Raw genomic sequence first — 18,200 nt, 5'->3', positions numbered from 1 at the left:
AATTAGCAATAGAAATTAATTTTTTTTTACCAATTGATAAAATCTAAGTTACTACTTTGGATATATTGTAAAAAAAATTGAGGTAACAATAAAAAAATTAACAACAAATACTACTTAAATACTAACTAGATGTACAATACTGATACATAGAATATAAAATTAGCAATTTAACTTTTTTTTCCTCTAGTACATTGTAAAATAGATTGCACATGTGATAATGCATTAAGAACTAAATGTAGGTACATTCTAGCAAGTGTTATGAGTCTAGCACAATGAAACAATCTAATTATCCAATATAATTTCTTTGCTCCACCAGCATTGATTGAAATCCATTGATTTGTCAAAAGAAGCTATCTTTGCCCTTCACATGCTGCAAAATAAGGTACAAAAATATAATGTGTTAACAATTACATACACGGTATAGCTAATCAAACCCCAATTTGTACGCCTATATGAGCTCTATGTAACCAGCAAACAATTATATGGTAAATTCATTCTTACATTATGTGTATGCATGTGACAGTGTGTAAGAGCTAACAACCAATTACAAATTTAAACAATAGACTAACTTTTTGTAAATTTATGACCATGTAAGCAAACATAACATATAGCACTACTCCGTACCCACTAACAACGTGTACACTTCACAAAAAAATACTAATATCAATTATACCAAAGTTTCTAAAATACATTCCAACTCAGGTGGCTACTTTTTATTGCACTATATCTAATCTCCCTCTTACAGATATACATAGTCAAGTAACAAACATCTAACATGATGTACATTTTTATAAACTGATTATACCTTATAGATCCCCGTGTAAGATGCTCATAGACAAACTAGTATTACTCATACAAGTAAAATTATGCATCAATTGTAGGGAGATGCACAAGTTGATCAAATGGCCATAACCATTCCAAAGTTATGCGTACCAATTGCACTATCTTTCATATATATACACAGTCAAGTAACTAACATCTAATATGATGTACATTTTTGTAAACTGATTGTACCTCATATATCATCCCATGTAATTTGCTTATAGACAAATTAGTATTAGTCATACAAAAAAATTACACACCCACTGCAGCCTGCAAGGAGATGCACAAGTGGATTAAAGTACCAATAATCATTCCAAATGTATGCATACCATTGCACTATGCATGTGGCTGCGATAACTAATTGCAATATGCATGTGGACAAATAACTGCTTATTAGCAATATCGATACACAAAATCTAAAATTAGCAATTTAACTTTTCTTTCCCCTAGTAAATTATAAAATAGATTGAACATGTGGTAATGCACTAAGAACTAAGTGTAAATATATTCTAATGAGTGTTATGAGTTTGATAAAATAAAAAAACTATCTAATTATCCAATCTAGCTTCTTTGCTCTACCACCTTTGATTGATATTCATTGATTTTTGAAAAGAAGCTGTCTTTATCCTTGGTATGCTGCAAAATAAATTGAACAAAATATAATGTATTAACAATTACATGCAGGGTATAACATATTAGATCCCAATTTGTATGCCTATATGGTTTCTATATAACCGGCAAAAAATTATATAGTAAATTCATTTTCACATTATGTGTATGCACGTGATAGTATGTAAGAGCCAACAATTAATTGCAAATTTAAACAATAGGCTAACTTCTATAAATTTATGACCATGTAAGCATACATAAGTGTTATGGGATACCTTGCAACAAGTGTACCTTCTTGATGTTGTCAAGCCATCCTAGTCCTTGTTCAAGTAGTCTTTTTGGATGCTGAAACCCATGACAAAACCATTTGTATTGTAAAATTTATAAGCCTCATCTTCTGCAGCAAACCTTATTCCTATTTTAGGAATCCCATCCTCTATCAACTTGTTGCTATCAACAACTGCATTTTCTGTCAATTACCATGTGTACATCAGTCATCACAGTGTGAACCATTGCACTTACTCATTCCATCAACAAAAAGATTGCACATAAGTCATTAATTATGTACACGTTTGGCCTATTTCAATACATACACACTGCCATGAAGTCAACATAATTACTAACCATCTATATAGCAACTTTATTATCGTATTATGTGCCATATAGACAACATTACCTATGAACCAACACCCAATTGCAAATTCAAAGAAACAGCTAAGTTATGTAAATTTCTCGCCATGCGATTGTAAATTTTGATAGACATGTACTTATCAACTATCCTAATAGTTTTTTCTATGCAAGTCACCCCACTCAACCTCTTTTAGCCAAGATATATGTATACTATTCAACCGGGTTTTAAAAGGTGAGGACTTTGCTTATGTTGTACTAACGAGTTAACTGACTACAATGCTTGACTCACAATGTGTACACTCATGACTATGCTCAGTAATTGTCATCTAACAACATGTACATTATTGGAAACTTATTGTGCACAATCGTGACACTATGTGACCATTGCTCACATACAATACTCACGCCGTCAACAACCATGACATCTATTTCAAATCAATATATTATACGCTCATGTTGCCTACTTTTTACACATTTACAGTTCATGGGCAAAATGCCTAATTTTTACACATTTCCTATGAAATAATTGAATGTATTACCTTTGTTGGTCTCCGACTTAGTGTCCGCCAACCATGCTACGACCCTTAATCACTACTGTATGCTTCACCAGGGATGATAGGGATGACTAAGTACTGTATTTAGTTTCTTCTCTATTCCAATTCACTCTGCATATGCAGTGTCATTGGATGATGTAGATCTTTTACTTCTACTTCCTTGTTTTGCTCTGCAAACACCTGCTTAACACACCAGCAACACTATGCGTCTTCATCCCTCACATACTTTGTGCCTTTGAGATCTCTTTCTCAAACCTATAATCCCCTGAATGTATGCAAGCTTGTCTCTCCACAACTATATCTCCCCTTATCTTACTATTAAATGATATTTTGACTACTAAATGATGTGGCTGGTGATTTTTCCCGGGTTTCATTTCAAACAATTCCAATTCATTTCAATTTTTGAACATTTGAAACCGCTGTTAAGTTCCAACGGTGTCCGTTAGGTTCACAAATTTCTTTTTTCCATTATTGATTCAGGTGACATCGTTTTTGCTCCTTCCCAAAACTGATCGACGTGGCTGTTTGTGGTTCTTTCGCATGGGATTATGAGGAGACTGTTCAGGGACGGTCCTTCTGATGACCGTCCCTACCCCATATCCTACAAAATCTGTACGAAAAAGTTATGACAATTACTTTTTTCCCTTTTTTTTATGATAATGATATAAATGGTCAGCTGTAGCAACTCAGCTGCCAACATAGACGGAATTCTGGCTTAACGGGGGCGAACATCAAACATATAATGGTGAAAAATTGTAACAACAAACAAAGCATAATAAATTCATAAAGAAGATTAATAAAGCCATAAGCAGTAACCAAATGTTTAAAATAGTCAAAGCGAGTAAAATACAAAGTAACATTCTATTCCTTATTAATGCTAGGCATGCGAAATTGTGATCGACACTCATTCATTTGATTAAATGCATCTATAATTGAACAAAATTAGTTCTTTCTCGAAGTATGTCATCAATGACTCTGCACGAAAATCATCACATATCTGATTGCCTATGGACTCTTGATGATTTTCATATCAGAAAAAATTTTAAAGAAAATAGGAGTAATAAACTTGCCTTGCAACAATGGAGTTCGGTGGAACAAAAAAAACCAAAAAACTTTCCTTGGAAAAATGGAGTTTGCGGGAAAATGGATACTTGAAGACACAAGAATGTTATTTGGGGAGGGTTAATTGTTAAAAGTACAGATTTTGGAAGAAGTCATGACTTTGGTAGTTGTTTTTGCCTAATATATGAGTGTTAATTGAAGTCAATTTAATACAAACAAATTGTAGTAGAAGTTAGATTTCCTTTGGTTTATCTTTTGTTTCCTTGTTATAATTTCCTTATTTTGCTATATTATACTAATTTTATGGAGATTAGAAGTTGGTTTGGTTCATAAAATTTGTCAAAAAAGAAAGTGACTATATGAGATTGACTAGTCGGTGGTTTGTTTTAGGAAGCGTATAAAAGAAAGGTTCTTGAACATGTGCCAATGGAGATTTGTTAAAACACCTAAATGACAACAAATTTAACTTAAATTACGAGGTGAATGTACATTAACAACTATTATCCTATCTTATATTTATATTTTTAAAATTTTGAAAATATCACCACCTTATAACAAGTGCCCATTAAATATTGTCTAAAAAGTGCCTAGTGGATATTCATTAGACAGACCCAAGAAAGAAACTAAACTAGAAATTTGTTTATTGCAAGAAACTTTAAAAGAAATAACTTTAGATAAATAAACTAGATAAATATGTAGAGACAATAAATAACTTTAGATAAATATGTAGGGTTGGGGGGAGGGGAGCAAAGTAGCATTATTTTGGTGGGTTAATTCTATTTTACATCCTTCAACTACATTTTGATTTACATTTTGATTCCTAAACTCTAAATTGGGATATCTTAGTCCCTAAACTATTCATTGATTCCCAATTTGGTCCCTAAGCTTTAAATTGAGTCATTTTAGTTGCTAAACTATACTATGATTCTCAAATTGTTTCCTAAACTCCCTTTTTTTCTCTCTAATTTGGGATATTTTTTGTTATTGTTTAATTTTTTTGCTGCTCACTTGACTAGTATTCTGTTAATTTTGGGGATTCATTAACAATTATCCTTAAGTGAGACATTTTCTAAAGTTTAAGAACTAAAGTGTCCCAATTCATAATTTAAAAATCAAAGTGAGAATTGATGTATAATTGAGAGGTGAAAATCAAATAGAGGAGTATTGAGCTTGAGAAAAAAAAACTACCTACGTAGTTGATAGAGTGATAGCTCTTGCATTCCTTCCAAATTCAGCAAAACTGAACACCAGCTCAAACAATCAGTTTCTTTTTAACTCTCACTATTTCTGAACATTTCACACTCATTGGCAATTGATTCAACTATGACTCGTGACTTTCAGGTCGGTTTCCTTGGATAACTAAAATCTCTCTATCTCACTTTTTAGTTGGAAATTCATCTGGTCTAGACTCCAAACTGAATTAGAATTTGACAAGGTTTTGTTATATAGTTATTTGAAATTAAGTCGAAGCCATCCATCCATGTTTTGAATCGTTGTATAATTTGCATTAAAACCTGTATAAATTCTGCAATTTGCAAACATATGTATCCATTGAATTAAGGACATTCAGTTTTAAAAAAAAAATGGCACAGTACTTGTGATCATGAAGAGTCGTGCGTAGTGCGTGATTCGCTAACAGTCAACTGTATTAAAATTTCTATACAATCTACCGAATATTTGTTCAATTTCTACGGCTGACTTTATCTTTATTTTTTTAGCCTAAAAAATTCCATACTTAATTGGATAATTCAATTATTATCATCAACTTTATCTTCAATTTTTTTTTTTTAAAAAGAACTTCCCTATATCACAATTGGTATCAAAATTCTCAATTTTGTAAAATCACAACCAACCATTATGGCAATTGCTTTCGCAAGTTTAGCAAAACCACAACTCACACCAATTTAATGGACCAAGTTCAATTCGCTGTTGCTTTTGGAGTTCAACCAGCTAATCCTAACTTTAAAGGGTTTTCTGGACAAGGCTTCATGAATAATAGCATAAAAGCGAGGCATACCACCTCATTGTCATATGCAGCCCAAACCTGGTTTTTAGCAAATGATTCTTCCACCCCGTCTTTGTCAAATCCGGATCAGCCACATCCATCGTCATGAATATATCAGTAGCTTCTGTGTTTGAGCCATTGGTTGAAGCAAAAGGCAAGATCCCTAGTGCATGATCTAGCTCAGGGTACTGGTGGTGGTAGTTGTGTCTGAGAAAGTTATAATAGAAGAAATTGACTACTTTTTGGGGTGTATCTGCAGTATTGGCACCCTACATCTTTGTGCTTTCATGTTTCTAGCCTCCTTCTTGCCACTTCCAACAGATTCTTTCGTAGCATTAATGAAGTTGGCTACTTTCATTAACTGAAGACTTCTATACAGCAGCCATATTCCATTCCTTAAACTTCTTGTGGATTTCCATTCTTGCCTTTCCCATCAACACATCTCGAATTTCTGACCGTGATAATTACCTTAAACTTTCAGGCTAGTTATCAGAAATAATGACTTTCTCTGCTCCAAACCTATCCATAAGAATTTCGGCATCAACTACCCATTCTGAATTTTGTAAAATCACAACTATTTTTATTCATAACTTCCATATCACCATTAAAATAGCAATCATTCATGATTTTCCCCCTCTAATTACTGTCCTATATTAATAAAGTAACATAAGACTACAGTAGGACCAATCCAGTTGCACAATTATATTCCCATCTTGGTGAACACTCACCCTATCAATACTATGTGGAATCTCTTTCTCTGCTGCTTTCAAGTAGACATTGTCCAAGAAGAAAAATGAAATCCAAAAAGTCTCCGGAAAATGGGGTAACTTCTCTCAAAGCTACGGACAATTTCTAGCCACTCATTTCAATTTGGGTGCATAGACTACTTGCCTGTTCGGGAACAGTACAATCATCTTATTTCACGTTCTCTTTTCTTTGTCCTCCTCTTTTACGTTTTGCATCTTCCCAACTCTATAATTCTTAGCCTTATCCATCTATGCTTTGCTCCAATTCCATTCTCCTTAATCCTCTTTATCCACTTCTCTATCTCAACCATTTGGTCATCACCTTCCTTTCCTCCTCTTCTAGCTATCCTTAATTTGCCCCCAAATCCCAAATCAATTATCTTCTCTAGGCGATTATGTCCCTCATAACCAGAGCTACACTCTTGAATGGTTAACTTGTATCTCCCCATTTTCTATTTTTTTCTGTCTTCTGAAAAAATTATTCAATTATTTAGACATGTACTGTATATAGAAGTTTATGCAACTACAATGATGATTAAAGGGATGATGGATTATGCTTTGCTGGTGGTGGATGGCTTGAGATTTAGATTTTTATAAAGCTAAATCATGAACATGAGTAAAATGGTTGCTAAAGCTCATTGGTCATCTATTATAATTTATTGTCAATGGAGTTGGGTTGGCTTTCTTGTAAGTTGATTCGATTGCTTATTGGATGTGAATATTTTTCTCGTAATAATAACTAAAGATTGGTTTTCACTGCCAACGTCGAGCGACCGGATGGATTACATCAGGGAAAAGGAGAAATAAGATATCGGCAGACAGGCAACAAAAAGGGGTTGATCGGTAGAATCTAGTGGAGGAGAAAAATATTTTGGGTTTTTGAACAATTAAGTATAATCAAGGAACTAAATTTGTTAAATTAATGAAACTGTCTTGATTGGCGTCTGTGAGTGCAAAAGACGTGATTTACAATCACTATGCCCAATTTGCTGTCGAAAAGGGCCTGAAAATTTTTCTAGCTTTGTAACAAAGCAATATGTGCATCCTGCATAGTTAAGTCTCTGGTTGTCCTATACCAAACTTTTCAAATGGGATGACAAAACAATCTCATGATCTCTGGTTGTCCTGTCGTCAGTCACAAAGAAAATATTTCCTTCATTCTCATCAGTTGCAACACCAGTTTCAGCAGTTTCAATATTTTCTTCATCATGTTTCCCCTTTTATTTCAATCTATTTTTTAATTTGAAATAATCTGCCTTAATGTGCCCCATTTTATGACACTAATTGCACTCCACATTTCTATGTCTGGATTTAGATCTACTACTATCAAATTTTCTTCTCTCAGTTCTGCCCCTAACAACCAGACCTTCTGCCTGCCCTCCACTAAATTTCCCAGTAATATCCCTGTCTATCTGCTCCTTAGATTTTAATGTAGATTTAATTTTTCGATACGAAATTGTTTCTTTTCCATAAATCATAGTATCGTGAAAATGTTTAAAAGATTGGGGAAGAGAACACAAAAGTAACAGGGTCTGATCCTCATCATCAATTTTTAAATCTATATTCTCTAAATCCATAATAATGGAATCAAATTTATCAAGATGTGAAAGTATAAATGTCCTTTCAGTCATGCGAAGTATATATAGACTTTGTTTTAAATAAAATCGATTCTCAACTGTATTCTTCATATACAAGGCCTTAACCTTGTCCCACATGACCTTTGCCGAAGTCTCCCCTACAAGAAAATTGGTCTTCAGTGACAAGCCATTTTTGTCACAAAAAAATAAAAAGTCATCACTGATAACTTTTATTGACAACTTTCTAGTTGTCACAGAGTCGTCACTGAAGGCCCGTCGATAAAAGTACATAGTAACAACAATAAAAGTCGTCAGTGAATGGGACTATTTTGTGACAACTGGTGTCGTCAGTAATTGTTATAATTTTAGTGATGACATAGTATATTGTCAATGATGTACAAAGCAATGTCGTCACTAAAAGTGATCCATAATTGTCATTGGTATAGACTAATTACTGACAACTTTTGTTGTCACTAAACATTTTTTAATTCTATGACAACAAGTTGTTATTAATGGAAAATTCTGATTCAGTGATAACACTTTATCACCATGAAATTTGAAGATTTTTCTAGTACAATTATATCTATAAATGAAAAAAAAATGACAATGCTTGAGAATTAGCAAATGAACGCATCCATTACATTACGATATACCAAAATATCATATCAAGCATTCAAATATCATAATGAAGTTCAACAACACCCTACAAATAGTTTGATAAGTGGTATTTGGCCTAAATTTCACATATAAGTCGAGGTAGCTTTACAAAACAAATCCAAGTCTCAAAAAAAAAAAGTGTTGTCATGACATTTCCTAAATATAAGATTTTCTTTATCGTCCTTGAGTCAATTAGCAACTCTTGCTGCTGATCTTCGAAAAAGCTAAAATGAGCAACATATCTGCAGTGAAGTACTGCAATTATTAGTAGGTCATAAGAAAAACTTGAGACAATAAAGATAACTAAAGAATTTGCAAGAAAATAAGCTAAATCATTCCTTTTAAGTATAATCTAGATGATGACTAAATAAGAGCAAAGTAAGAGATAAGCACTTGGAACATTAGAGCTCAAGAAACACTTCTTTTACTTTCACTACGTTATTAAGACCTCAAGAAACAGTTAATATGCTTATGCTAACCATACAGTGATCCTTCTATGGCTTCATAGGCTCCATTTGTATGGTTCATTCTATAGATTATGTATAGCAACTTCAACTTCAAGTATTGAAAATGCATATTGTTTATCGCTAGACCAAATTTCAATGACAAATAAAATTCGACATATATAGAGATTCTTAGCGCCCATTGGTAATATTTTAATGATTTTAATAATAAAATATTTGATGCATCTAATATTTTAGTGAAACTTTGTTAAAAATGGAAAAGATGCTCCACTATAAATCGAAGCTTCTAACTATGAGGCGAACCAATACATTCACTAACCAACCTACTTTCAATTTTCAAAAGTTCTAATAGCAAATATCACATGCTAGTAGCTTAAATAGCATAAAAGTAAGTATTTATAAAGAAAAGTTTGCATAAGATGTGATGAAATACCAGATTATGAAATTTCTTTTCTACTAGTTAGCTTAGAGACCACTTGTAGCTTGTTTATATGCAAATGCCTCCTAGAAACAAAGTGAAAATTGTCACTTTTACAGAAACTTTGTTGACAAGACCCAACCATTTGAAACAAGTCTAACATAGATAGAAAGGAGTATATACTTACCCAAAAAACATCACAATAATTGGAAATTCCATAGGAAGGACCAATAGCATCAGCATAATAAGCTGCAAAACAATAACAAACCAATGATGTCCCTACGAAATGATACTATGCATTATAAGCTCGAAGACAATGAATAAAATGGTAGCTGTAGTTCTTATAAGAAAATGTTTGCATATAAAACATATGTTTTCTTCTTTTAATTTTGATACTAATCTATACTTGTACCTAATAACGTTACAACTACATATTCCAAGAACACTACATAATCGTCAAAACTTACATATTCATTCAGGTAGTCCATCACCAAATATGAAAAAAATGGTAGGAAAGAACTAATTATTCAATATAAACTCTAGAATTTGGACAATGAAAATCAAGCTTGATTTATACCTTTGGCAAGGAAAATGCTGCCTCCAGCTTATACCATAATCTTGAATATCATGATTTCCTCAAAAAAAAACTTAAAACACCTGCTTGTAACATAGTTAGCTATATAAGGCAATTAAAAGTAATATCAACAGAATCAAAAGTAAAAACAACTGATTGAAAACTTCAAAAGTGTATTCCAGATTAATCACATAGTGAAAATTGGTAAACACTCCAGATAAGATAACCCAAGGTAGAACTTGGATAAATTTCCAATCAATTTCATTACTTTATGATGCACTGCTACCCACTAGAAACCTTCATTAAACAAGCAACTGGATATGATAACATGTGTGAATGTAACAAAAATCATAGAGAATGAAACCCATGCTGCATGTACCCTATTGTGTGAAATAATCTAGGTCCAAGTTTAAAAATGAAAGGCAAGTATTTGGCTTTATAGCCAGATAATGAACATCTAACCAGACCCACAAAGAAGCTAAAAGGAGGCAAGAAGGTACGGAAGTGGGAACATATTGGGCACCTTTTTTTCTGATATCAATCACTACTAGAAACATATGCTGTTATGACAGCTCAAAGTATCCTTACACGTCCATTTGATGATGTTTCTACTCTAGTGATCTAATGAAAGTGTGAAAGTGTGATCCGTTCTAACATTAAGATATGTAATAATGACACTTTCAAACGTCCCAATTAGTAACTCTATTGGCAATTAGAAGCATCATTATTTTTATGAATTATGACACTTGCAAATGTCAAGAAAGAGGTGTTAACCACTGACATGAGTTAAACTAAAATGACACCCATTAAGTGTGATATTTTTACACTTGTCATGAAACTTTTTATAGTGTAACTAGAATAAGATAGTATGACACTTTTAATTGTTAACTTTTGTAAATAATTTGATAGTTGTGTATGACCGTTTTACATCCATTCTTCATTTTACATATCACACTGCAGATCCCAAATTCCAATTTTCATGACTATACCATAATATAAATCCAGCTATCTCTATGTTATCAAGTCCATATTCCTTAACTAACCATAAACTTGAGAAAATTACGCCTCCCAATGCAAAAGATGTGCAATATATACAAATTCCCCATGCAGCTTTTGTATTATATTTGAATTATGCTCCACTTCAGCAACTAAAAGTTGTTCATAAGCAAGTCTCTAGAATCATCATTACAGTCAGCCATGAATCTTTTATTGACTTCATTAGTTGCACATTGGGAGTTCAAATGTAACTTACCTAACTTTAAAAAAAAGGCAATATAACTTTTCTCTTGCAATTTGAAGAAATCAGAACATCACTTCCAAAACTGAAAAGCCTGCTATTAAAAAACATAAAAAATAATAAATTATTTCATTCATGTACCAAGACTTGATCTCTATTGGATGGAGTACATAATGGACATAAGGTCGGTGATGGTGTAGAGAATGGACATGAGATTTTCTCTTGAAATTCCCATGACAATTTACCAAATTTCAACAGGAAAAAAAAAAAAAAGAAAAGAGGGGAATTTTTTACATCAGAAAAAATTTCACTAAACCTTGCCATTTCCCAATTCCCTCTCCACCCAGCACCACTTAGCCCACTATTTTTCTCACTTGCAGCCACTCACAGCCATATCTACATCATAATTACCTCTTAAATCTTTTCCACTCCTACCACTATAGCTAATTAAAACCTTCACCTTCGTCCCCAAACTCAACCTCAAACCCGTTTCCACCACCAACCCTACTGAAACCCTTTATCTTGCACAATAAAAAAAATGAAGTAATGGTATTCACAACTAAAATAATTCTAGTGGAGATGATTTCGCCCATAACTCAAACAATATCCATAAAAATTGGGCACAAATTTTTGGCAAAAAAATAATTAGGGCAAAAAAAATTGGGGAAAAATCGGGGAGAAGAAGGAGAGACATGAGATACCTTTTGTTGCAAAGAATTGGTGGAGTACTTCTTCTGTTCAACATCACAAAGATATGATCAATCTATGGAGAGAAGGAGGAGAATTGTTTTTTGTTAATAGTTTCTGTCGATGGAGTAAAGTGAGAGAGTGGGAGACCAATGGAGAGTAAAGCGGAGAGCTTTTCTATTGAGTTACAAAATGTTTGCTTTCCAAATTTGGCCCACACCACATATTTTTCACATACTTTGTTTTTTTAGTTTCAGTGAAATATCGGTTCACTGAGTTCCCCAAAATTTCAATCAAGTTTTTTAGTTGAAGTATAATTTTACTAATACATTATTAATTGCTACCTTTTAACATTTTTGTCAAAAAAATTCATAATGTGAGTCAAGTTTTTGTTAAATTAATACAAGTGGTAAATGTACTTTTGTTCAACATCAAATAGTTCAATTTTTTTGGTAATAACTTTAAATATTTTTTTGTTGAATAACTTCAAATAATTCACACAGGTGTTAAAACTTTATATCACTTCCTGAAAATTGCAAAACTAAATTACTATATCTTACTTTTAATTTAGTCTAGTAGTACCATAGGTCTTTAGTTATGGAAAATTCTACTTTAAATAACATATGACTTATATGACCGACATAAACTAAAAGATGGTTCACCCCCTAATTTTTAGGAATTTCCATATATTTGTGTCTATTGGTTTGTATATAGTGTTTTTTAAAGTCAGTTATTTCAAATGAACTCTTTAGTTATTTTATACTGATAAGCCATGTATGTTACCGGTTAATTTTGTTTGAAGTTATTGTACTACTAATTTGCAAAACAAACCTAGGTTGCCATTAATTTTTATTAGATTTTAAATAGAGCATATTCAATTAACAAAGCACATTTTAAATAGCACACATTCAATTAACATCCAATACAAAACTTCACTATTAATCCATTATCTTCAAATAAGAAAAAAATGCACAATTAAACTATTACATAAAGTGTATTAGTTAATTAACTATGGAGTTTAGGATTTATCCACTTCGATAACTAGTTCAATTTGAAAACTCTTATTTATATTCATATCAAATTAACTAATAATCATTCTCAGTTAAGTAGTCACAAGTTTATTTACACTAATGAATTTTTTATTTTTTAATTATTTTTATTCTAATGAAGTTATTACATATACAAGAAAATTAAACTAATAAGGAGGCTCATAAGTATATAACAGTTAAAAATCATTAGAGAACACATAATGATGACAAAAAATTAGGAGTAATAGTTGCAAAAAACAATAAATATTTTAAACCAAACAGTGACAAGACTAGGTTGTCACTGACGGCTATACAGTGTTATCAGTGACAACAATTGCAAAGCTGTCAGAGAAAGTGCTATTAATACTGACAACTTTTAAAAAGTCGTCACTATTGCAGTTCTCGTTCTCTCCATGACTCCTGGCGGGAATCGAATTGTGACGACAATGCAAGGTTGTCACTGATGTATTGGCTCCCTTGACTCAATTGTGACAACTTGCTGTATTGTGGTTAAAGGACCCCATTCTGTGACGATTTTTTTTCGTCACTAAGAAATGTTGTTACTAATGACCAAATTTCTTGTAGTGCTTAGTGGCTACCTCTCGTAAAACCTTGTCAGAGAGATTTAAAATAATACTGGATCTTGCCTTCTTATCCATCTCAGTAAAAGTTTGCATCTGTCACACCCTCTGGCTTTTTCTCAATTCCGTGTATCACTAGATCAACTCCGTCTTGAACCAAAATGGCCTCCATCTTGAGCTGCCACATCTCGAAATTAACATTCCTGTCGAATTTTTCGACTACAGTCTTTGTTATTGTCATTGTTGTCACAAAATTCAAATTCTCCGAAGAAGCTCTGATACCAGTTTGTTAGGTCTAGCCTCAGGAAATTGACGAAAGGATTTTTGGCAACCCCAAAAAACAAATAACAAAGCAAAAATAAGTAAAATAGGAACACAGGAATTTACGTGGTTCGGTCAAATTGACCTACGTCCACGGGTGGAGGAAGAGCAATATTTTACTATGAAGGAGAGAGTACAAAAAATGTCTTAGGAAAGTGTTCTTAGGATTAAAACACCTAATACTAAAAAACACAAGAGAGCCTAAAAAATATTTAACTAAACAAAAGGTATAATGACCCAAAGACCCAAATAATCCACTAATACTCTCTTGGTTTTAGTGCACTTAACCCCATCACAGACCTACTATATTTATAGGCAACTAAGGGAAAGTCTCCCTCACACGAAAGGCGATGTGGGACAAAGCCACCTTAACACTCTTTCTCTGCTGCTTTCAAGTAGACATTGTACAGGAAGAAAAATGAAATCCAAAAAGTCTCCGGAAAATGGGGTAACTTCTCTCAAAGCTACGGACAATTTCTAGCCACTCATTTCAATTTGGGTGCATAGACTACTTGCTTGTTCAGGAACAGTACAATCATCTTATTTCACATTCTCTTTACTTTGTCCTTCTCTTTTACATTTTGCATCTTCCCAACTTTATAATTCTTTGCCTTATCCATCATTGCTTTGCTCCAATTCCATTCTCCTTAATCCTCTTTATCCACATCTCTATCTCAACCATTTGGTCATCACCTTCCTTTCCTCCTCTTCTAGCTATCCTTAATTTGCCCTCAAATCCCAAATCAATTATCTTCTCTAGGTGATTATGTCCCTCATAACCAGAGCTACACTCTTGAATGGTTAACTTGTATCTCCCCATTTTTTTTTTCTGTCTTCTGGAAAAATTATTCAATTATTTAGACATGTACTGTATATAGAAGTTTATGCAACTACAATGATGATTAAAGGGATGATGGATTATGCTTTGCTGGTGGTGGATGGCTTGAGATTTAGATTTTTATAAAGCTAAATCATGAACATGAGTAAAATGGTTGCTAAAGCTCATTGGTCATCTATTATAATTTATTGTCAATGGAGTTGGGTTGGCTTTCTTGTAAGTTGATTCGATTGCTTATTGGATGTGAATATTTTTCTCGTAATAATAACTAAAGATTGGTTTTCACTGCCAACGTCGAGCGACCAGATGGATTACATTAGGGAAAAGGAGAAATAAGATATCGGCAGTCAGGCAACAAAAAGGGGTTGATCGGTAGAATCTAGTGGAGGAGAAAAATATTTTGGGTTTTTGAACAATTAAGTATAATCAAGGAACTAAATTTGTTAAATTAATGAAAATGTCTTGATTGGCGTCCGTGAGTGTCAAACTCACACTGTCCATCATCCTATTCCCATTCAAAGTCTCCAAAACCCGAAACTTGTGAAAAATTCACTGGTACGAATCGTGCAAAAGACGTGATTTACAATCACTATGCCCAATTTACTGTCGAAAGGGGCTTGAAAATTTTTCTAGCTTTGTAACAAAGCAATATGTGCATCCTGCATAGTTAAGTCTCTGGTTGTCCTATACCAAACTTTTCAAATGAGATGACAAAACAACCTCATGATCTCTTCTAATAACCTTTGCAATGGTATTCATGAGCTTCATTTTGGTGAGTTAGCCTCTGGAAACTACTACACCTCCATTGATGCTGAAGGTTCTGTATTGGATCTTATTCTCGATGATATTAGAACGTCAATGTATAGTCATCAACTAAATGGATTTGTCTTCTTGTGGAAAAGCATAGTAGGAGAAATTTGTATTGTATTGAGAAACTGAAAACTGAACTGTCTGATGATGGAAGAGGAGCCATAATATCACATGCCCCTGGCACAGGGAAGACTTGCCTGACAATTGTTCTCATTTTATCATTGTTAAAAATATATCCAATGTGCTGGCTCTTGATTATAGCTCCTACAAGCATGCTGCTTATTTGGAAAAATGAGTTCCGAAAATGGGGATATAGAATTCCTTTTCATAACTTTCATAGCAAGGACTTGTCAGGAAACGAACTCAAAACTGATGCAGAATTTCTTCGGAGAGTTGGAAGTCGAATGACAAAGCTGTACTCTTGGACAAAGGATAAAAGTGCTCTTGCAATCAGTTAATTGGGCAGATTGCTAGTGGACGGAAGGAAAAAGGAAGTGATGAAAGACTTAATAACACGGCCTTGTTTGGAAAGGAATTTTTCATCAAAAAATCTTTATATTTTTCGTGAACATATTTTTTAATCACTTTTTTATTTCACATATATCAAATCGTTAAGGTATATTTTTTACAAAAACTTCAGAAAATTTCAATCCCAATACGACCTTAGGGAAATCCTTCTCCAACTGCCTAGTCTTGTGGTTCTTGACGAAGGGCACCCACCTCGCAATCAACAGAGTCTTGTGTGGAAGGTTGTGACAGGAGTCAAGACAAAATGAAAGATAATCCTCTCTTGAACTCCTTTTCAGCACAACTTTGACGAGTTGTATAATACTTTTTGCCTGGTAAACCCAAAGTTTCATGCTCTCAATTGTCTAATCACTCTTACGGATTGAGGAAGGCAAAGTATTATGCTGAAGAGGAAATAATTTTGTAACTCAAATATCACAACTCTCTCAATAACAAAAGTTGAACTCAAGTCTTTAAATAGACACATAAAAGCATAACACCTATTCCAATACTAATATCTAAACATAAGCATGGCAATGGGCCGGGGGACACCTCCCCCAACCCCCGCCCCGCTTGCCCCCGAGGGGGCACCCGTGGGGTTAAAAAAATTTTATTATAATTAAATTTGAGCAAATAATCAAGTACTAAAATATCAACACATCACCAAATTATTATTCATTGTAATTTCACAATTGAAACTCATAAAAATAATTAAACAAAGGTTATTTGAATACAATCTAATATGATAAAACAAATATAACTAAAATAATCAAGTTTTCACTTTTGATACAAATACAATCACTAAATTATTATTGTGTTTTTTTTAGAAAAATTGTTATTGTATTAGGTGTAGTTAGGAATTTAACATAAATGTATTAATAAATTTTTATTAATAGACATGTATAATTAATAGTATAATTGATAATATCATTATATATAATTATGTACATAATCATATATATATATATATTTTTTTTCAAACGGGTGGCAGGGCGGGGGCCCTCCCTGTTTCTAAACGGGGAAAAAAATTCCCCCTCCCCCCCGTCCCACCCCCCGCCCCAATGATCCCCTGCGGGTGCCCGCCCACGTTGTCATCCCTATCTAAACACAACTCAACTATATTTTCTAAATCAATTTTAATGCAAATTCTAATCTAGTTACCAAATAACAAATCAGCTGGTTTAATTTTTTTGTCAACAATTTTTTAATGCGTCTTTGAACTATTTTATTCGTATTACTTGAAAGAATGCATGTATTTATTTTTTTAATGCGTGTTATTCACAATTCTAATGATTCCCAAGTTTCAACAAAATAGTATTTATTTACATGTTTTTATGCACTAATAGAAATAATCTAACTTGTATTTGGCTACATTGCTTAGTAGAGTAAATTATTGAGCCAATTGAAAGACATTAAGTCGAAGCCATCCATGTTTTGAATAGTTGTATAATTTGCATTAAAACTTGTATAAATTCTGCAATTTGCAGAGATATGACTCCATTGAATTGGATTAAGGAAATTCAGTTTTCTTAAAAAACAAATTGCATAGAACTTGTGATCATGAAGAGTCGTGCGTAGTGCGTGATTCACTGCTAGTTTATGAAGAGAAGATCATTGAAAGTTTCTTCCCGAAACAAACACCCATTTCATCACCTAGAGGACTAAAAGAAAAATTTTTTTAGCAAAGCCACAACCTACCCAGTTTAATGGACCAAATTCGCCGTTGCTTTTGGAGTTCAACCAGCTAATCCTATCTTTAAAGGGCTTCTTAGACAAGACTTCATGAATGATAGCATAAAAGCGAGGCATACCATTCTCGTTGTCATATGCATCCCAAACTCGGTTTTCAGTAAATGATTCTTCCACTCTGTGTTTGTCAAACTCCGGATCAGCCACTCCAGATCAGTAGCTTCTGTGTTTGAGCCATTGGTTGAAGCAGAAGGCAAGCTCCCTAGTGCACCTGGCTTAGGGGTACTAATGGTGGCAGTTTTGTCTAAGAAAGTTGTCATCAAGAAATTGACTTCCAACAGATTCTGTCAGAGCATTATTGAAGTTGGCTTTTCCCTTGCTTCT

At 33.2% G+C, this 18,200-nt stretch overlaps 1 long non-coding RNA gene across 1 annotated transcript; it reads right to left on the bottom strand.

Annotated features, from left to right (window-relative positions):
* Positions 1 to 8,655: 8,655 nt before the first annotated feature.
* On the bottom strand, positions 8,656 to 9,795 carry LOC140010147 (uncharacterized). Its single transcript, XR_011817405.1, has 2 exons — positions 9,732 to 9,795; positions 8,656 to 8,904 (listed from the first exon to the last, which is right to left on the bottom strand). It is a non-coding gene; the product is annotated as an uncharacterized lncRNA (long non-coding RNA).
* Between the last annotated feature and the right edge of the window lie 8,405 nt (positions 9,796 to 18,200).

This window comes from Coffea arabica, chromosome 7c (genome assembly GCF_036785885.1).
Source record: "Coffea arabica cultivar ET-39 chromosome 7c, Coffea Arabica ET-39 HiFi, whole genome shotgun sequence".
NCBI lineage: Eukaryota > Viridiplantae > Streptophyta > Magnoliopsida > Gentianales > Rubiaceae > Coffea > Coffea arabica.
The sequence above is the reverse complement of the archived record's forward strand: the minus strand, read 5'-3'. Positions and strand labels throughout refer to the sequence as shown.